Below are 23,075 nucleotides of genomic sequence, written 5' to 3' on the forward strand. Positions count from 1 at the left end.
GTTCCGTAAAACAATGGAATATCAGCCTTTACGCGGTAATCATGGTGATTCCCACATCCATCGCCATCAATAGTCTGATTGTTATTACGAACCCTAATAACCGGAATTGGTTCTCCTCTCCTATTCAAATTGTCTCTATTGTTGTTGTTGTTGGTGCTGTTGGCGATGTTATTCAGGTTAGTTGTTAATATTGCCATTTGTGCAGCCAAAGCATTAAGGGCCGGGGTAAGAGCCGCGACAGCCTCTGCTTTCGTCACCGGTTGATCTCCCATGGCTGATCACGTTAGGAAAAGAACAGGAGAAACCTGCTCTGATACCAACTGACGCAGTACGGAAGCGTAGGGTTAGCAAACGCTAAACCTAGATATAAAAGAACAAGTTTGCAAGCGACAAACTTGTGAAAATAGGGTTGCAAGCGACAAACCTATCAAAATAAGGGTTCCGGAATCCACCAGAATTGAGAGAAAATCTCTAATAATTTTATTGAATCAAAAGTGTGCCTCTTAGGCTACATAAGTTCTGTAACACCCTATTTCTATTAAGCGGTAAAACGCGCGAATACATCAGAAATAATCTAGAAATAGATGCTACGTCTCCGAATAAACCACAATACATACATGCATAAAGATCATGTTACACAACATAGCAGCGGAACAACATATAATTCATAAACATCTCTGGATCTCCAAAATACATACAAATGTATCTCCAAATCTCAAATAACAGAATATCTCAACAACTCCGAAATACCAAGTCAAATAAACATCATGCAAAGACTATCCTAGATCAGAGCCCTAATCTAGACACTTGCATGAAAAAGAGGAACTCCACTCCTCGGCATCAACAAGCAACAACTAAGCATCCTGCACGCCGTCTACCCGTCCATACAGAAAGGTAGGCGGTCCACCACAGACCACTGAGGGTTAGCATTACATCATCATAATCCGCGAAAAACATTTATCATGAACATTGGAAATGAAAGAATATATATTCAAGAATACAGAATAACAAATCATACATGTATTCACAAGTATTCATGATTCTCATACCATTCGAACCATTCCATACAATCATTCCAAGTTCATATCAACAAGTGTATCATACACGTATCACATATACATAACCCTCCCTCCTAGAACACTAGCATCACATGATCATTATTATCCCCCATCACTTACATTTCAAGCTATCACATTAATATCATAGCATAGCATGTATATTCAACCTCTAATCAAGTCATCAACAAAAGCTCATCATTTATCAACATCAATCAATGAAAACATTACTCACTTCATTACTCATCTAGCATGCTTATCTCAACAAGTACAATTCGTCATATCAAAGTTATAAGCAAGCCATCATCATTATCAAAGAACATCACCACATCATATATGTATATATACATATACAAATCTCACCTCATCATTATTATTAAAATAACCATCATCAATTGATTCACCAAGTGTATAAGTACAAACAATTAAGGCATGCAATTAGAGCATAATACAATTATTCACAACCATCTACAAAATTCACCAATGTACATATACACCAATCCACATCATCACAACATTCACCAAATTTCACCAATACACAAATTCACCAATGTACATATACACCAATCCACATCATCACAACATTCACCAATTTCACCAATACACAAATTCACCAAGTCATATATTCAATTATGACACAACTCATCAATTATTCAAATGCATGCAATGTTCTAGACTCTTCTCTAGATGCATGTGGTACCAAAACACCTCAAGGTCGTCACCTTCGATGCAACAAAAACATCGTACTCACCTCAATTGGATATAAAATCCGCCACCATCAGTCTTGGATATAAAATCCACCACCATCAGTCATGAATGCATGAACATATGACTCAACTACAAATGCATATGTTCACACAAACAATAATCACCTCATCATCACCAATACTTGTATATATGCAATCATCAACAATTCACCACCAATTTAACAAATATACAATCACCAACAATATCAAAAATCACACAACATATAGTTGTCACATATATACACCACCAACAATCAACTTTTAACATGTTCCACAAACAACATAACATAACATGTTCATCACCGTTCAATTAGTATATATGCACCGACAACAATTCACCATCACTTGACATATACATACATCATTAATCATCTCCACATAAATCAATATATAGTTGCCACATTTTCACATAATTCCTTACAATCCAAATAGGGGAACAAATACAACATATGATCACAAACATCATATTCATCACTCAACAACCATTCATACACCATTTCATAGTCATATAACAGTACTCCATAAAGGATTCACAATCAATTGGTTCTCAAAAGTCATCTTTAGTCAAGTTCGTCTCTCCAAGTCATATCTTAAAATTAATTGAACATTTGAGTCAAAACCAAGTAAACAAGCTCAATTGCCTATGCCTAGAATTCTCACAATTCACATATGTGTGTAGTAGAGGTTACGTAAGCATTTCATCGGCCAAATGCGACGAATTCATGAAAACTCAAAGTTCGTCTCATTTTATCACTTTTCACCAAGTTTTCCATTTTCGAAGCAAAACAAGTTCAAACTTGATGGAACCAATCACAACCATTTTTAGAAATCATATAAACAATATACAACTTTAATCCCACCTCAAATTCCGGAGAAAAACGAGTTTTCGGAAAAATCAACGTTTGAACCGTTTTTATAAAAGTTAGACGATTTTCACAAATTCAAGTCCAAACCAAATCAAATCATGTTCCAGTAGGATTAAAGGCATAAACAGAGGTTAATTAAGTCCAAAGAAACATTTTAGAAGTATCGGATTGGTCCCCAAGTGCTCGAAAACAAAAATCAAAAATTGCTGAACTGAGGCTAGGACGCGAAAGCGTCCTCTGCACGCTTAAGCGTCCCTGTTTCAGTAGCTCCTGGAACAGCACGCTTTTGGCACGCTTCTGGGACGCTGGTGGGATGCTTAAGCGTCCTAAGCACGCGAAAGCGTCCTACATCAGATTCCCAGAACTCAGTTACGGGTTCTAACCCATTTTCATCCCAAAATCCAATTTTCAATCCCCCAAATCACCAAAACAAGTTCCAGAAAGTGTTTATAGGTCAAAATAGGTTCAATACACTTAAACACATACAAGTTTTGGAATTAAATCATCAACCTAACCAAATTCACCAATTTCTCAATTCATTCTCAACTTTCAACAACAATATCAAATCTCATCATTAATTCACCAATCTTGATACCCAAAGTACCAATTCCACAACAACATGTTCCAAATCAATAACAACAACTAATGAACACAAATTCATGCATAATTCAACATCACAACATCAATTCTCATCAAACTTGCTCAAGAACACAAAACACCAACAACTATGCATTTGAACATGTTAATTCACATATTAACATGCAATTATCACATAAATCATGTTCTCAAACATAACAACAACAATTATGCACGAATTTGACAACAATTAGGTTCAATTAATCAATTCAACAAAAATGGGTAAAGAGAAAAAAAAATGAATTATGGTTGAAACCTAACCCCCTTACCTCTAGCACCAAGAATCTCTAACCCAAGCTTCAAATGAGCTCCTAGATGATGAATCCCCTCTTCAAGCTCTAACCCTTGTTCTTCCCTCTAGCCTCTTTCTCTTCTCTTCTCAAATGAAATGAAAATGTTTGTAAAACCTAGTTTTACCAACAACTAGAGTTTATATACTAGCTCTACTCAATTGGGCTTATTTCTTAAACCTTAATGGGCCTAACCCGTTTCTATTCTAACACTCAAAATGTCACTACTCACTTACCGGTAAAATATAACACTAACGGTCACTTAACGGTAAATAAAAGAATTACTACACCCTCTAGCAATTAGTAAAATAAAATCCTCACTAAGCACTTAAAAATAACTTTCTGCAAAATTACAAAATTGCCACTGCCCTCAAAATGACCAAAATGCCCCTAAGCCCAAAATGACTAAAATACCCTTCTAACACCGAATTCTACGAATCCCAACCAAAAATACACACAGAGACAATTAATCACATAAGAGCACATAGAACACACATAAATAAATAATAAAATAAATCTAGCGAAAAACGAGCTGTTACAAGTTCTGCTTATATAGTGAAAGAAATAACAAACCCGTGGGCCAAAATAAAATAAAACGAAATAATAATAGAAAGTTCTAGAAAATTACTAAGATTTGGCTAAATAATAAATACTACTAAATTACTAAGAAACCCTCCTGCATCAGAAGTCCTCCAAACAAGACTTGAGAAAATCCCAATTAACGTTATCATAGGCTTTCTCCAAGTCCAATTTATAAACAACATCTCCTTTCTTCCTTTTTGATTTACGCATGGTGTGAATCACTTCTTGAAGAATAATGGCGTTGTCGCTAGTACTACGACTAGGGAGGAAACTACTTTGAAAGGGACCAATAATTTGATCAAGCATCGGTCACAGTCTATTAACAAGGACCTTAGTGATGAGCTTGTATATTGTGTTACATAAGCTTATAGGGCGAAACTCTTTGAAATTAGACGGTTGCTCAACTTTAGTAATCAAGACAATAAGAGTGTGAGCAAGAGAATTATAAAATTTCCCCGTCGCAAAAGCTTGGGTAATCAAATCACACACATCTTTCCCAATAAGGTGCCAATATTGTTTGAAGAAAATACCTTGAAAACCATCTGGCCCCGAAGATTTATAAGGGTGCATATGATTCAAGGCAGCAGTAATTTCCTCATAAGTGATTGTTTGGCTAAGAGTTTCTTTAGCAAGCGTATCCAATTGGGGGCAGAATCGAGACCTACTCTCGGTCTATGGAAGCACTTGAGTAGTAGACGAACAGAAAAGATCCTTGAAGTATTTTATTACCTCAACCTTAAGAATATCGTCGTCAGTGCACCACAAACCATCTGGAAGATTAAGCCCATGAATTTTGTTGCGGTTCCTTCTGATCACAGTTTGAGCATGGAAAAAACGAGTATTACGGTCCCCTAATTTAATCCAATTGTCTCTAGATTTTTGGTACCACAAGAGCTCTTCTTGAAATAAAATAGTATCATACTCTTTCTGCAGTTGATGCTCTAGATATACTAAGGATGCAGAATCAATATTTTCAAGTGCTTTTTGGATCCCTTTAAGCCTGCGCTCTATGCTATATTTCCTATTCTTGATGCTTCCAAAAATTTCTTTATTAAAAATAATAGAGTCCTCTTCCACCTTCTTAAGAGCTAACACGGGATCAGATACAGCCCTGGTCCAAGCACTTTGAACTACTTATTGGTAGTCTGGGTGAGTGATCCATGCTGCTTCAAACCTGAAAGGTCGGTTACCTTGACGAGCAGGAATACCTCCGCACCTGATGAGGAGAGGATTATGGTCTAAATGAAGTCTCGGAAGCACCTCCACGAAAGCCTCCGGGAAACTACACCGCCATGTAAGATTAGCCATGCCACGGTCTAGTTTCTTCACGATTCTTCTTTGTCCTCTGTAATTACGGTGCCAAGTAAACTTACCTCCAATAGAGTGAATATCCAGCATATTACAACGATCCATGACCTTCAGAAGGCCATCTGCTCTATTTTGATTGAACACCCCTCCTCTTTGCTCACTAGGAGTGGTGATTTCATTAAAGTCTCCAAGCATAAGCCACGGCCCAACCAAATCTTGACTTAAAGAGCATAGATGGTCCCAAAGAGGAACTCGAGCCACATAAGTTGGACTAGCATAGATTCCTGTAAGGTACCAAAAAAGATTACCAAAAAATGTCTACAAGATCAGCTTGAATGCTACTCCCACTTGTTTAAGAATCCAAATGCCTCCGGAGTGGCCCTGAGCTTCCACAGCTTGGATCTTAACATACCCAGCTTTAGTCCAAAACACTAAATTTTTATCAAATGCTACATGAGTTTCTATGATGACAAGAAAAGTAGGATTGTACTTTCTAATCAAATCCATCATATGTCTTTTAGCCTTTAAACTTTGAGCTTCCCAAATGTTCCAAGAGAGCGCAGATACATCTTTGAAACCAATCATCTAAACAATGTATACAAGGACACATAATGCAAGATTAATCTTGCATGTCTTGACAATTTTCCACCCAATTAATAGGAGTCTTTTGGACGACTTCTTCCTCGTTTTTGTTGAGAATCGACAGCACATGCACCACTGGTTTCTCATTATTACTACACTCTTTATTCGTCTCAGTCTCTTGAGGTGTATGATGCCGTTGTGTTTCTTTTAGATTGGCTGTGACATTAGTTGGTACAATAGATTGCACCCCTCTATTGCTTGTTTCACTTCCGAAAGTCTTTTGTTTGCTACTAGTGAGATTAAAGTTGTCCAAGTTGGTGGAGCCCGTAGTGTTTTTTTTTTTTTTTGAATGGCAAAATATATATATATATATATATATATATATAAATAAAGAAAGTAACTGTACAAATACACCAATAGGATGCCGAAAGACACCCAACAAACACCGAGGATGCCCCCTAGCCTCACAAACGAGGGAGGAGGAAAACACCAGCGGCACCAACAAAACAAAACAAACCACCAAAAAACAGAAGAAAACACCCAAGAGTCACGCAGCAAAAGGACCCCCACCCACACCACCTCCTGCCAAGGAAAAGCACACGAAGGAACCCGGGAAGACAGTCCGGAAAGGTAGAGGCGAAGCACCCCACCCTAACCCCCCACAACCCCAGGAACACAACCACCACAACACCCTACCGCTGCCAGCAAAGGATGGGTTGCGCCTCCCACTCATAATAAGAACAGGAACTAGCAGGGCACTTAGCCAGGAACCACTTCCAAGCTAAGAGTTTCGCCCTATCCACCACAGGCCCCTCGCAATGGGCGCCACCAGAAAAAATAAGGTCATTCCGAGACGTCCAGATGGTCCAAATAACAGCATGCCAAACAATAAGTAAACCTAATCTCACCCGCTTCCCCCCACCTAAACCCGTAAAGGAAAGGAACTGGCGGGCTAGACCTATTGGAATCACAAACTCCCAACCTAACCACCTAACAACCTGATACCACACCGGAAGGATAGACGGGCACGAAAGAAACAGATGAACCGAGGACTCAGTCGGCGCTGCGCAGAAAACACACCCTAAACCCCCAACCGGCAGCGGGACCCCACGATGACTAAGATTAAGCCTGGTAGGGATTCTATCTAGGATAAGCTGCCAAGAGAAAACCACTACCTTAGACGGGGCACCCGACTTCCACACCCGCGACACCGCCTGCAGAGCCTCACCAACCGGGGCATCGGTACCCGGCAGGCGACTCAAAAGGTGGCCATAAGCCGATTTAACCGAATACCGACCATCAGAACTGTAGGCCCAAACCCACCTATCGTCTCTATTTGTATGGGAGTTCCTGGTCACCACCCCCAACATCTCGACAAGCAAGTCCGACTCCCAAACAAAAAGCGGTCTCCTCCATCTGAGATCCCAAACCCAAACACTCCCCACCCAACTACCTAGATCCCCCACAACACCCCCTTGCTGGAGAGACAGTTGAAACAGCCTACGGAACCTAACTCTGAGGAGGATATTCCCACACCACGGGTCATGCCAGAACTGGGTCGAGAGGCCGTTCCCGATGACCTTAGTAACCCCCTCAGAGAACCAATCCCCATCCGATGACCTTAGTGTTATTCCTCACGTCAGGAATATTCCCATCAAACCTTCTCTTTTTTTGATCCCACTTTTAGCATTATGAGTTACTTGTTTTGAATAAAAATTGGTTTCTTCCCCTCTTGGATGCCACATCATATTGCGTTGACTAAGGGTGGTAGTTTTATTCACCAATGGCACAAAAGTAGCCTTTTTTTGTTCAATTTTGGTGGTGCCTTTTTTTGTTCAATCTTGGTAGGTGCCTTTTTTTTCCTACGTACAACTAGCCATTCTCCATGTACATCTTCACTCTCATCATTTTTTCCTTCATGATTAACATTAACTTCTGTTTGATTTTTATGAGACTGAATAGACGTAACATTATCTCCTGCATTAACTGGTTTGTCTCCTGCTACCTCCAAATCTGGAATTGTAACTGCCGGTCCTGATGACGCCGGTGTTGCAGTGATGGTTGGACGTTGCTCCGGCATCTTCTTGCAGTCGCGCGTATGGTGTCCATAACAACCACACCTAGCACATATTATGTGAAGGCCTTCATATTGAACCATATACCAGTATCCATTAACACAGACTTTCCCCACCACCGGCTTTGTAAGATCAATTTCAACACAAATACGAGCAAATCGACCTCGCTCCACTTTTAAGGTGTTGGTATCAACCTTGACAGGAGTACCAACTGTTGATGCAAGGGCTAGCATGAAGCTTTTGTCGAAATACACCAAGTTTAGACCCGGGAATCGTATCCACACCATAGCGCGTTCAATCTTTGCCAAAGGGGAGGCGAATTCCGGTGTCCACTGTGAGACAACAAGGTAGTGATCAAAGAGCATCCAAGGACCCTCTGACATTATTCTTTCCTTATCAGCAATCAAATCACACTTAACCATGTAGAAACCGTTGTCGATATCCATAATATCAAACCCCCCTGATAGTTTCCACAACTTTTTGAGTCTCTCCCTTAACACATGATAAGGGACTGTTTTGTCTAAGAGCTTAATCACCAGAGAACCTACCCACGGATTGCACAACTCCTTGAAATAACTTTCATCTAACGTGACAACCGGCAGAAGTCGATTTCCACTTTGATGTGCAATTTGCACCAGACCTTTAGCAACCATATCAACTTTCTCTTTGATTGGCACAGGTTGCTGTCCTTCAGTAAGCATGTCGCGAAAGGAAATTTTCTTTGCATTCGTTTCAATCTCTGGGGGTTTCCCCGCCATCGGCGTCGCTTTCGATGAGAAGACAAATATATTAAAACATAAAAAATAATTTATTTTTAAAAAAATATTTAACAAACGGGCCTATATCAACAAGTGTGTGGGTTCTCTCTCAATTGTGTGTTTTTATTAATTAGGAAAATTAAAATTTAGGATATTACGTAACAGATTTTATTTGGAGGGGAGGATTTTGAAGTGGTAAATCTATACTTTAGTATATATTTGAGATTTTAAGAATTTGAAATAATAACTTGATATATGATTCTACAACATTTTAGTTACACTTAATTAAAACAATTATTACAAGAATCGAACTCATGTGTAATTGAATATGTCTTTCAAATACTTTGGTCATATGATCTTAAAACAGACATTTTTTTCATATGTATTGAACATTGAGATTTTAAGAATTTGAAATAATAACTTGATATATGATTCTACAACATTTTAGTTACACTTAATTAAAACAATTATTACAAGAATCGAACTCATGTGTAATTGAATATGTCTTTCAAATACTTTGGTCATATGATCTTAAAACAGACATTTTTTTCATATGTATTGAACATAAGTAACATAAAAAGTGTATGTATTTGTTGTTTGCGAGAGTCAACATCGTGTCTGACTAAATGAATCTTGCACATGTTTCAAATTAAAATTGACTCTTGGCAATCATTTGTGTCCGTTCACACTTAATTACAACAATCATTACGATAATCAAATTCATGTGCAATGGAATGAGTCTTTCAAATGCTTTCGTCAGAAGATCTCAAATCATCTTTATCCGTATTTGTTGAATATATTTAACATAAAAAGTGTATGTACTTGTCATTTGCGAGAGTCAAAATTATGTATGACTAACAAATTTTGCACTTGATCAAACTAATATTGACTTGAGACAATCATTTACGTCCATTTGCACTAAATATTAGTTAAATTGAACACCTATTTTCTGGAAGCTATAATTCTTTTAAGGAACATATATCTATATCAATTCAATCATTTATTTATTAGGTTTCTTTAGAATCCATTTACCTTCATGATATAACATTTTCAACCATTGAGATTGTGAATATACTGTTGCACAAACCAATCTATGGTTCAAATTTCATTATTATAACTAACGGAAGGACGGATCCTAACGTGTCCGTCTTTTCACTCTTTTTATTTTGTTAACACATGTAAATTACCAACAACATTTTTTATGAAATTATAGTTTGAATTAAAATTATAAGTACAAATATTTATGACTTTAAATTCGAATAAACCTAATAACTGAGCAATGGCTAACTTCAAATACAAGACCATTTCAATAAAAATTGCTGACAAATTAGATCAGATATTGCCAGATAAAATTTTAATTGAGCAAAGAAGATTCATAAAGGGAAAGCAAATTAATGATTCTATATGTCTTACCTCTAAAGCCATCAATATGTTGTGAAGTTGTTTATAACATTAGGTTTGTTTTGTTGATGTTTATATAATGCTAACTATAGGTTATTTTGATGATGTTTATATAATGTTAGCTATAGCCTAGAAATTTGTTAAAACACCTAGCACTCCTTGTCTCTTTGTGTCATATGATTCTCGGATGTCAAATGTTTCCATATATGTAGAAATCTTCCTTTTGAGTGGCAAAAACTTTTTTCTATGTGATTGATTCGATTCAAAGCATTTTTGATTCGTATCAAGCATTCTTTCTATCTCTGTTGTGTGTGTGTCATGCATTTTGATACGATTCATGGTTTCTTGAATCGTATCACTGGTGAATCAAATCAAAATTGTCTGATTTGTATCATTCTTTACTTCTGGACTTATTTTTTTTAAGGTGTTAAATAGATTCACAAATATTTGAATCATATCAACCTTTGTCTGGGCAGGGTTGATTTGAATCACACTTTGTCTTATTCGTATCAACCTTCATAGCTCTAGTTTCATCCTTTTCTACATGTTTGATACGATTCAAGTTTTTATGATTCGATTCAACACAACGCTTTTGGTTAAAATTTTGCCCTTACCACTCATTTCTATATATATTCATATCATCCCAACTCCAAAACTACTGAATCAATTGCAACTATCTATCTTGAGTCTTCAAACCTATCTTTCCACTAGTTTTCATGTTAAACACTTTTTTTAAGAATCTTTATGATCTTTGAGTCATAGATTGCTAGAGTGCTATAAGGATTGTATATTGGTTTCATTCAAGGAACTTGATTGGGAATCAAGGGTCCAAAGAGGATTGAGTGATTTTATTCCACCTCCAACGGATTGGGGGTTCTGTCTAATCTTCTCAAGTTCAAGAGGATCCAAGCTCCGAACATAACAAAGAAGAGTTCGAGGTGTAGAGCTTCAAGGATTGCATGGGAGTTTGAGGATTTGAAGACTTGGAGAATCATCAATTTCAAGGGTTACTTGAAGATTGAAGGTTGTGGTTGCATAGAAATTGAAAATTAGGGTAATTGATAGAATTCTTGAAATCACAACTGTAGTACCCTAATTTTGTCCAGGCAAAATTACAAAAATTCCAAAAATATGTAATAATTTTTAATGTTATCATGTTTTTCCATTATTCACCAAGTGGGAAAACAATCAAAGTTCAGCCGCACAATCTAGCTATCCTTTACACAATCCCAAAATCAAAGAATAAATATGGAAACTTGTTCCAAGTTACCATATTGTCTTCAATGCATATAATTCCTAGTCCTGCAGTGCACATACAAATAGTTTCTAGTTGAAGCAAGTTTGAAAATAGAAGTTATACACGGTAACTGGCCTTTTTGTGAGATGGAAGGGACATCCATTTCGAAACTCCTTTGGTCAATTTAACCTATAAATAATTGAAAAGAAAGGGAAAAAAAGGAGGAAATAAAAAAATAAAAAAAAAAAACAAGAGCTAACTTAGAGAGAAGAAACAAAAGAAACTGAGAGGAAAAGAGACGAACAAAAATAAAAAATAGAGATGAAAAGAAAGTGAGGAAAAATGTAGAGATTCATGGAGTTTTCACCACCTCCATTCTAACCATCTTCCATAAAACACCATCACTTCCACCACACAACACTTCCCTACAAACCCACACTTTCACCATTCAAAAAACTTCCATGTTAATAACAACAACATGGTAAACAGTGCTTTTAGCCCCTGTAATATAAGCAACTTTTGGGTTTAACCCCTGTAAAAAAAAAATTTTAGATTCCACCCTCATAAAATTTTTTTGTTTTGGTTTTGGCCCCTGAACCCCTTGAGTCAGCAGAATCTTTGACGTGGCACTGACGTGGCATGCTGCGTCACCTTTTTTGATGACGTGTCACGCTGACTGTATAATTAAATTTATTTTATATTTTTTTTGGGGTACACGTGGCATTTTTTATTTTTTTTTTAAAAAATTCTGGAATAATTAAAAATAATTAAAAATTGAAAAAAAATCTGAAAATATTAAAAAATTCTGAAAAAATGAAAAATTAATAAAAAAATTGAAAAAAATATTAAAAAATTTTGGAAAATTGAAAAATTAATAAAAATGAAATTTTTTTAAAAAATACGGAAAAAAGTTTAAAAATTCTGGAAAAATTAATAAACATAAAAAATGATTAAAAAAATAAAATAATCTAATAAAATGAAAAATAAAATTTCGAAATTTTCTGAAAAAAATTAAAATTCCGGAAAAATGAAATTTTCAAAATTTTAATGAAAAATCTTAATTAAAATTTTCGAAATTTTAATTAAAATTCTGGAAAAATTCTAATTCAAATTTTAATGAAAAATATAAATTGTGAAAAACTTCTGGAAAATATTTTAAAAAATTTTGAAATTTTCTTGAAGATTAATCATTTTTAAAAAAAATGAAATTTTTGAAATCTTCATTAGTATTTCTTGAACCGAGAAATTTCAAAATGAAATTTCAAAATTTTCATTAGTATATATGTCGAGCTTAGGTTTTTTCAGTGTATTTATTTCCAAAATTTTTTTTGGGAATTTTTGTGTATTTATAAACCGAGAATAAGGGAAAAAATATGTATATTTATAAACCGAGCTTAGGTTTTTTGTGTATTTTTCGAAATTTCGAAATTTTCATTAGTGTTTTTTCCGGGAATTTTTGTGTATTCCGAGCTTAGGTTGAATGACAAGTACTTTCCGAAAAAAAAATATGAATTTCTTTCATTTTTCCAGTATTGAAAAAAATTTGGAAATATGAATTTTTTGAAATTTATTAATTTTTTCCAGAATTTTTTCATTTTTTTAATTTTACCATATTTTATTTTTTATTTTTAAAATTTTCTAGATTTTTGTTTTCATTTTTATTAGTTTTTCCAATTTTTTAAAAAAAATTCAGATTTCAGAAATTTTTTTATTTTTTAAGAATTTTTTTCGTTTTTTTATTTTTTTAAAAATAATCAAAAATGCCACGTGGACATTCATTTACACACGTGGCATTCAAAAAAAATTGAAAAATAAAAAAAAATGCCACGTCAGTGCCACCTCATAGATTCTGCTGAGTCACAGGGGTCAGGGGCCAAAACCAATAAAAAAAAATGCCACGTCAGTGCCACCTCATAGATTCTGCTGAGTCACAGGGGTCAGGGGCCAAAACCAAAACAAAAAAAATTTATGAGGGTGGAATCTAAAAAAAAAAAATTTACAGGGGCTAAACTCAAAAGTGCCATATATTACAGGGGTTAAAAACACTGTTTACCCAACAATAAACAATAAATAGAGAAGGAAGGTATAGGAAGGTCTATCGAAAACACCGTCACCGCCATCTAATTTCTCGTCGGACTACGACTGTGTGCCTCTCCCTCTCACCTACAACTAGAACCACAATGCACTGCTCCTCCACAGCCCATCACAACACACAAACTGTTGTGCCTCGGTTCTCTCATCCTGTCATCCAGCAGCTTCTGTAGCTGCACCATGAGACTCAGCAACTAATAACCACTACCACAACCATCACCACCGGTAACCACCGCCTCAACCGTTACCACCCAACACAGGTCCACGGTTTCTCCCGCATATAACTCAAACCTAGCCACCGTTGCCGAGGCACTGATCGCAGTTGCATTTGAAAGAGAGAGGAAAGAAACCAGAAGAGGAAAGAAGCAAAGCGAGCATGCAAATTGAAGAGGCATGTTTGTTTTTAATTTACAGATACACCTCAATTTAGTGTACAGTAGAAGTCTCCCTAACCCCTTGTGATTTTGCATTTTTATTTCCTTTTATTTTTTTTCTGTTTATTAATGTCATATCTTTTTTTATTTATCTTGTTTTCATGATGGGGGCTTCTGAATAAGCTGTATTGGATGTTTTGTTTAAGTTTTGGGTCAATCCAAAATTAATCCACCTATGTATCTTTGAATCCCCTCATTCTAACAACATTTGATATTTGCAGTACCTTAATAAAAAATAAAACAAAAAATAATAAACCGGATCAGCCGAGATCTGACATATTGTTAATTTTTGTTTGAGACGCCTTATTATGAATCATCTTTTAGTTTGGTCATCACAAAAACCTCAAAGTTGATAATGTGTTAAATCCTCTTTTAGTTCAGTTGTCGCAAAAAATATAAAAGCAGTGATTGCGCCAAATATGCTTTTGATTCGATCACTATGCAAATTTTAAAGTCGGTGATTACGTTGAATCTTCTTTTGGTTTAGTCATTGCAAAAATCCCAGAATAGTGATCACATCAAATCCACTTTTGATTCGATCGTTATGCCAATTTTGAAGTCGGTGACTATGCTAGATCCTCTTTCGGTTTAGTCATCTCTAAAACCCCAAAATAGTGATTACGTCAAATCCACTTTTGATTCAATCACTATGCATATCCCAAATTCGATGACTACGTTGAATCCTCTTTTGATTTGGTCATTGCACATATTCTAAAATTGATAACTACGTTAAATATACTTTTAGTGCAGTCTTCGCAAACATTAAGCGATCAAATAAACTCACAACAAACAACTTTTTGCAACAATTTATTATTATTTTTTACTCGCATTTCTCACTACAAAAACATTTTCCTTAAAACAAACCAACACACAAACATTTTCTACCTAGAACTACATGTTATACCCTAATTTTGGACCTAAAAATACTAGCTCAATTCTTCTTTTCTTGCATTTCAAGTCATCCAAAATATTTTTCTTGCATTTCAAATCATTTGAATTTGTCCTTGATCAATTGCACCTTTCTCTGCATCTTATTTCAACGTTACTTGCAAAATTCATGAAAAAGGATATTTTAGTCATTTCCTGCATTCAAACTCATTTTAGTCCTTGGGAATTGTTTGAGTCTTTTCAATTGGTTTGTATAAGTCCTTGTTTCAATCTCATGTTAAAGTCTATTTCAAAAAAAATTGCATTTGAGTCATTTTGAGTCAGTTTAGCCCCTGGGGGCATTTTAGTCATTATCTGTGATAAAATTCCTTTTAATTTGTGAAAATTGTCTCTGAGTCTTTTCATTTAGTTTATATAAAACTCTTGCTTTGATTCCCTGTTAAAAAACCATTTTAAAATTGCATTTGAGTCGTTTTGAGTCATTTTAGTCCCTAGGGGCATTTTGGTCATTTCACACGAAATTTTGGCAGAGAGAGGTTATTGCATTTGAGTCGTTTTGAGTCATTTTAGTCCCTAGGGGCATTTTGGTCATTTCACATGAAATTTTGGCAGAGAGAGGTTACTTTGAAGTACCTCATTTATGTAGTTGGTTCATTTTAGTCCGTTTTGTGTTTTTTTATTGGTTTCACTTTACGTTTATTTCAAATTACCAAATTTTAATCAAATTTTATTTTTATTTAAGTCCCTATTTTCTAGTATTTTCATTTTAGTCCCCCAAGTTGTTAAAATTACATTTCAGTCCTTTTTTAATTTTACAGTCCAATCCACTATTTTTGGTAATTGCAGGGAAGCCCCAAGTCCAATTTCAGTCCTTTTGTCCAAGTCATCAGCCCAAGTCCACGTGTCAACGCCTCATTGGGTCAAAGGCCACATGACAGCCTATAAAAGGCGCATTCACTGCACAAGTGCCAACAAAACCATTCATTTTCTGCCAACTCACCAAAAACACAGTTCCAATTTCTCTCTCTGATCATCAAAGATCAAACTCCACAAAATTCCAGAAACTGAGATGAATGCTCAAGAACATTCATCCCCTTTCTAAACCCTAACCGTACCAATTTCCACCAAAATTCCACAAATCATCACAAAATCCTTCAATTCTCATCAAATTCAACATCACAGAATCACCACAACACCAAAATTCCTTTCAATTTCACGAAAATCAACAAAAACCGGTTCGCAATTCGAAGTTCAAGATCGTTACAGATCGTAACAAACTTGAACGGAGTTACTTCGATTCACATTCAACCGGCACAAGAAGGAAGAAGGGAGAGGTTCTAACCGTTTTATTTTTGGTTCAAGAGTTCTTACCAGAAGCTACAAGAGACGCAGATTGAAGTTTTCTTTCGTCCTCTTGTTCGTTTTCTCCGATTCAAACTCAGGTACGTCACGCCTCTCTCTTCTCTCTTTTCAGCTTTCCGTTTGGTTTGTTTTTTTGACAAAGAGTGAGAAGTCTAGATCTAGAGCTTTTGAGCTTTGATATGTGAAAACTAACGCTGGATTTGGAACGAGGAAGATGAGACGAAGCTTCTGATGTGAAAATTTTTTGAAAACGTAAAAAAAATGCTCCGGTATGGTGGCGCCACCGGCGAACCACCGCACCGGAGCAAGCTCCGGTCGTCTTCTCTGTTGTCACCTCTGGTGACTGGTTCTAGAGAGAGGAGAGAGCCTCTCTCTCTAGGTTTCGTTGTAGAGAGAGAAGGGTTGGGAAAGAATGAACTTCAAACCGGTTCAGGCCTATATATATATTGCCATGAACCGGGTTAACCCGTCCTTGGACCGGTCCACTCCCCCCTAAGGCCCATTATGCATGCTTGTATGCTTGCCTGCTATGCACACCCCCCTTCCCTGTGTGTTCTTGATAATTTCTTGCTGTTTACACCCCCTGTTTGATCAATTTTTGTACTAAAATGTTCTAAAATTTGCAAGGCTTTTCTTGTTAATTCTAATTGTTTTTTGCATTAGTACATGATTAATTTGGATCTAAAAATGTGGAAAAGGCATTAGTTTCTTTGTTGATCCAATAATGTTCATTTTCGTTAAAATGTTGTAAAAGAACTCCAAATTAATCACGCACTTCTTGCATAGTTTTCTTGTGTGTTCCTTGAATTTGTGCATGATGGATTTTACCTCCAAAGCATGAAAAATGTATGTGAGTTTCATTCTTGTTTGGTTGTTAAGTTTGTACTTGAATCTTGATAAAAATGTAGAGATAAATGTGATAACTATGCTCATAGGAATCATTGTGAATTTTGTGAGATATTAGTCCTTTTGATTCTTGCATCATGACTGAAAATTTGGCTATGATATTAGATCATTGGATTCATATTTTACAAGATTCATAATGATTTATCTTAAGCATGTTGTTATGTCGATTTCTTGCATTTTAATCTTTCTTTTGCTCTTGGTAAATTCTTGGTTTCAAAGTGTGTCAAAATATATGCTCATAATCCCTTGGTTATTTCTATGTCATTGCCTTTTTTTTCTATGATTTTACCCTTTCAAAATGGCTAAAAAGTGTCAAGTTTCAATGTGTTTTTTCGCTTGCTTTACTTGCTTCATCTTTTGCTATTATATCATTTGTGCTACTAACCCCTTTCATTTCATGTTTCATTCATCCATAAGCATTTCATCCTCCATCTTATATTCTTAGTCTTTATTACACTTTAAAATTCATGCAAAAGTTAGAATGTAAAACCTAGGAATTCTTGTACTTTACCTTATGTTTTTAATTTCTTGCAAGACCATAGCATGTATTTAGGCCAATGATGTAAAGGACAATGGACTCTAATAATGTACACCGACACAAGCACCGACACATGCACACATATCACATGGTTATTTTAGATGTATGCTTAGGGAATGTATGTTTAGATGTATGCGTAGGAATCGCGATACTTAGAAAAATTCTCTTTTTCGAAAAATATGAACAACATCACTCAAATCATTTTCTAAATAAACTTTGGGATCAAAATCCCATTGATTTTCCCTTTGTTTTCTCAAACAAAATCTTAATGAATTTTAATCATACTTAGACTTCTTTCTTGCAAAATAACTAATTCCACCTCACATTTTCCAAATCTTATGTTCTTGAGACCTCTCTCTCTCATTCTTCAAAATTCCATTTTCAAAATTAACATCAACCAACAAAAACAAAAACATTTTTGGAAGAGAACTACGGTGGATTTGATCCCTTAAAAGGGTACGTAGGCAAGGAAACAATATTCCTTCAATTCAAATAAAATAAAAATTCAAACGCCTTCTTCTCCCTCCAATTCTTGACTTAGTAAACCTTTAGGTGTAAATATCATTTCTTAAATAGCATCTAAAAATAAAGCGCGCGCGTAGAAAGTAAAGACGGTTCCTATAGGATACTATAGTCATTATGGGTGCCTAATACCTTCCCGTAGCGAAAACAACTCCCGGACCTCGATTCTCAAGGGTTTTGCTTATTTTTTCCCTTCCCAAGAAAAAATGAGATATCAACGGTTAAAAAGGTTCAAACGTAATCAATGTTTGACACCCGAAAACCAAGATAAAACAGCTGGCGACTTCACTGGGGAGATTCGAGAGTTACGCCTAGTCTTTATTTCCCCGCTTGCGCTTTCGTTTTTACTTGCTTCTTTTTTGCCTTCCTATGTGAATAAATGTTTAAATCCTTGCAAACGTGTGGGGTAAGAATATCAAAAGTCCTACACCCGGGCTGAGTGAACTTAGGATTTAGGGGGGATATAATCGACAATTCATTCCGAGGGTTGCCTCGTGTATTGGATTATGCGATCAATCCCACATAGCTGAGGCATTTTGGGGGTGATGTTGTCGGCGCGTGTTGTCACGTTTAGGAACTTTACTTCTAATTGTTCTATGACACTATGAACCGTAGATAACCGAACCCATCCATGGCCATTTTCTAGGATGTAGTGCGGAGGCTAGACCGAGTGTTGTCTCGAGTTTTAGTCGTCACGCGATACTACACTCAAGTTAGACCTTCTTACGGATAATCAGGGAGCGAGTGTTTGTCTCGTGACACCATGATATACGTCGGAGAGGTTGCAACTTGGGAACTTTTTAGAACCCGGTTACTGTTATCCAAAGCCCTAGATTCACCGGACACCGTGTCCACCCATGACTCCTCGACTTTGAATTTCAACCCACCATGTCTTCTCCGTACTTGAACATAATCATGCATACATGCATATATCGAAGGGCTTAGACAAATTGAATTTGTATACATTGTAGGAATGGGAAAGACTAAGTCCTACAAGTTTAAGGAAGTGGATTTGGCTAGTTTGAGAGATTTGGCACTCAAGATCGAGGATCCGACTGGTTTTCGACATCGTTGCGGGGCCTTACTTACTCTTCTCCGGACTAATGTGGATGAGAAACTTGTGCACACTCTAGTGCAATTCTATGATCGGGACTATCGGTGCTTCACTTTTCCCGACTTTCAGTTGGTGCCCACACTCGAGGCTTATTCTTGCTTGATGGATCTATCTATTGCTAAGGGGGTACCCTTCGTGGGACTTGAGAATCCTCCTACTCCATTGGTTATTGCTAAAGATCTCTATCTCAAGACCACCGATGTCTCCAAGAATCTTGTCACTAAGGCTCACATCCGAGGGTTCACTTCGAAGTATTTACTTGAGAAAGCCAACCTCAAAACTACTTGTCAGGACACTCTTGAGGCTATTCTTGCACTACTCATCTATGGGCTTATTCTCTTTCCGAATCTTGATGACTTCGTGGACATGAATGCTATTATGATCTTCCACTCCAAGAATCCGGTTCCTACTTTGCTAGCTGACACATACCATGCTATTCACGATCGATCCGGCAAGGGTCGTGGATACATTCTTTGCTGTGTACCTCTCCTCTATAGGTGGTTTATTTCGCACCTTCTGAAGTCTTTCCATGTTAATCCAGAAAATTGGACTATTTCACAGAGGATCATGGCTCTCACCCCTAATGAAGTGGTTTGGCTCACTCCCGCTGCTAGAGTCAAAGAAATCATCTTCGGTGGTGGGAAGTTTCTTAATGTACCTCTTCTTGGTACCCGGGGTGGAATCAACTATAACCCGGAGCTCGCCTTGCGACAATTTGGTTTCCCGATGAAATAAAAGCCCATCAATCTTGCTACATCTCCTTACTTCTTCCATTACTCCAATGCACCCACAGGAATAAGAGAAGATTTCATAGAGGCTTGGTCTAAGCTCCGAAAGAAAGAGGTGAAGCATATGGGTGTGAGGTCCGGTGTTGCTCATGAGGCCTATACACAGTGGGTGATAAACCAAGCTGAGAAGATTGGTATGCCTTACCCCGCCATGAGATATGTGTCTGCATCTATTCCAACCATGCCTTTGCCTCTACTACCACCTACTCAGGAGATGTATCAGGAGCATCTAGCTATGGAGAGTCGGGAGAAGAACCAGTGGAGGACTAGATACTATGAGGCTGAGAACTTGATCATGACTTTGGATGGAAAAGATGAGCAGAAGACTCATGAGGTCTTGACACTGAAGAAAGAGTTGGCTAAAGCTAGAAGAGAAATTGAAGAAAAGGATAAGTTGCTTATGCGAGATTCCAAGAGGGCTAGGGGTGCCCGTAACTTCTATGCACGATACTGCAGCTATGAGTCTGAGACTGAGTCTGAGGATGATACTTCCACTTCCTATGCTTGAGGATTCTATTGCCTGTTGTTATTTCCAGTTGTTTATGTTGTTTTACATTTCAAAGTCTATCCCTTGGCTTAGTGTTTCAAAGGGAATTATCTTGTAAGACTCTGTGATGTTTGATTGTTTTGTCTGGTTTTGATGTTTCAATTGTTTAGTAATGTTTACAAATTTCTAATTTGTCGGAAACCCTTCGATAACATAAAAAGAATCTTTTTGCATATGCATTAACACATTTCATGCATCATATGCATTCATTGGTCACAAAAGACTTCTCTCGTGCTCATTGCCTCCTGGTTCTTCTGCCGCAGTCTGAAAAGTGGCTCGTGCTCGTAAAGTTTACCAACCAGATAGAGTTCATCAAACAAGATTATACAAGAGAAGAAACATGGCTAACTTTGAAGAAGAAAATGCTCAGCTCCGTGCCGAATTGGCTGCTATGAAAGAAGACTTGGCTAACGCTCATGACGCTATGTCCACTATGATGGCTGCACAAGAACAACCAGCCACGTCTGTCCCAGCTTCTACTGAAATGATTCCATCTATCCCATTGTCTACTGTGATGTCTGATGCTCGGTTTGTTATGCCCAATGGACGCCCTTATGGACTCTCAGCTTTCTATGCACCTAATACTGCGGCTGGTATTCCTGGTATTGGCAATCAAGGACAGATTCCCATGACAACTTTTACTCCTACGTCTACCTCTATGCCTCAAGTGACTACTGTTGTTACTGATCCTATTGTACACACTGTGCAACAGGTAATCGATGTTGACACTCCGCGTGGACAAGATCCTATGATGGAGGCTATGAGGAAACAGTTAAGGGAGTTAGCTGGAGAACTCTGTGCGATCAAAGCTAGCCGTGGGAATGGTGTTTCTGCTAAGGCTCGTGATCTATGCCTGGTGTCCCGATTTAAGGTTCCTAAGAAGTTCAAAGTGCCAGATTTTGACAAATACAATGGAACTTCTTGTCCACATAGCCATGTCATTCGGTACGTCCGAAAGATGGCCAACTACGCAGATAATGATGCACTGATGATCCACTGCTTCCAGGACAGCTTGATGGAAGATGCAGCAGACTGGTACACTGGCTTGAGTAAAGACAATATCCATACTTTTGAGGAACTCGCTGCTGCTTTTGAAAATCATTATGAGTTTAACACCCGATTGAAGTCGAATAGGGATTCTCTTAAGTCTTTGTCTCAGAAGTTAGATGAAACCTTCCGTGAATATGCTCAGAGATGGAGAGGGGCAGCTACCCGTGTTTCTCCTCGGCTTGATGAGGAAGAACTAACACAGACATTCCTGAAAACTTTGAAGAAGGAATATGTTGAAAGGATGATAGTCTCTACTCCAAATAATTTCTCCGATATGGTTACTATGGGAACTCGTCTAGAGGAGGCTGTCAGAGAAGGTATCATTGTTCTTGAAAAGGGGGAATCTTCAGCTAGTGCACCTAAGAAGTGTGGTAATGGCCACCATAAGAAGAAAGAATCCGAAGTGGGGATGGTATCTGGTAACCAGTCTACAGCTGCTACTCAGTTACCGCTGCCCTACCAATATATGCAGTACTCTCAACATCCTTTCTTTCCACCATTCTACCAGCAATATCCTCTGCCATCGGGTCAACCACCAGTGCCCGTTAATGCCATTGCCCAACAGGTACAACAACAGCCTCCCGCTCAACAGCAACAACAGCAACAACAGGGTCCTCGACCCAAGACTTATTTCCCACCAATACCAATGCGGTATGCTGATCTGCTCCCAACTCTACTCGCTAAAGGCCACTGCGTCACCAGACCAGGTAAGCCTCCGCCTACGCCATTGCCTCCCAGGTTCCGACAGGATCTCAAATGTGAATTCCATCAGGGCGCTCAGGGCCACGACGTGGAAGGTTGCTATGCTCTGAAGTACGTTGTAAAGGATCTGATAGACATAGGACAGTTGAATTTTGAAAATAGTGTTCCTTATGTTCTTGACAACCCACTTCCAAATCATGCTGCCGTTAATATGATTGAGGCTTTCGAAAGAGTTTTTGCTCCTCGAGAAGCTCTTACTTTAGATGTCTGTAATGTTGCTACTCCTTTGGTGCCACTACATGTCAAACTTTGCCAGGCTTCTTTGTTCAATCACAATCATGCTTCTTGTTCAGAATGTTTTCGAAATCCTATGCGTTGTTGTGTGGTGGAAGGTGATATACAAAGCCTAATATATGACAAGCACGTGATTGTCAGTGATGTTTGCGTGATTGTGCCAGTGTTTCATGATTCTCCAGCTGAAATGCATCTCAGACAAGGAATGTTGAACCCTTAGTGATCAGGTTACCTGGTCCAGTATCTTGTGCCTCTACGAAGGAAATCCCTTACAAGTATGATGCAACTATGATTGAGAATGGG

At 37.4% G+C, this 23,075-nt stretch overlaps 1 long non-coding RNA gene and 1 pseudogene across 1 annotated transcript in view; one reads left to right on the top strand and one right to left on the bottom strand.

Annotated features, from left to right (window-relative positions):
- Positions 1-23,075, top strand: part of LOC146898665 (uncharacterized) — an 84,525-nt gene that overhangs the window by 44,211 nt on the left and 17,239 nt on the right. The gene's annotated exons all lie outside the window — the stretch shown is intronic.
- On the bottom strand, positions 4,848-6,068 carry LOC146898669 (uncharacterized; annotated as a pseudogene).

This window comes from Medicago sativa, chromosome 8, assembly GCF_051527215.1.
Source record: "Medicago sativa cultivar Bolivia chromosome 8, Bolivia_mono, whole genome shotgun sequence".
Taxonomy (NCBI): domain Eukaryota; kingdom Viridiplantae; phylum Streptophyta; class Magnoliopsida; order Fabales; family Fabaceae; genus Medicago; species Medicago sativa.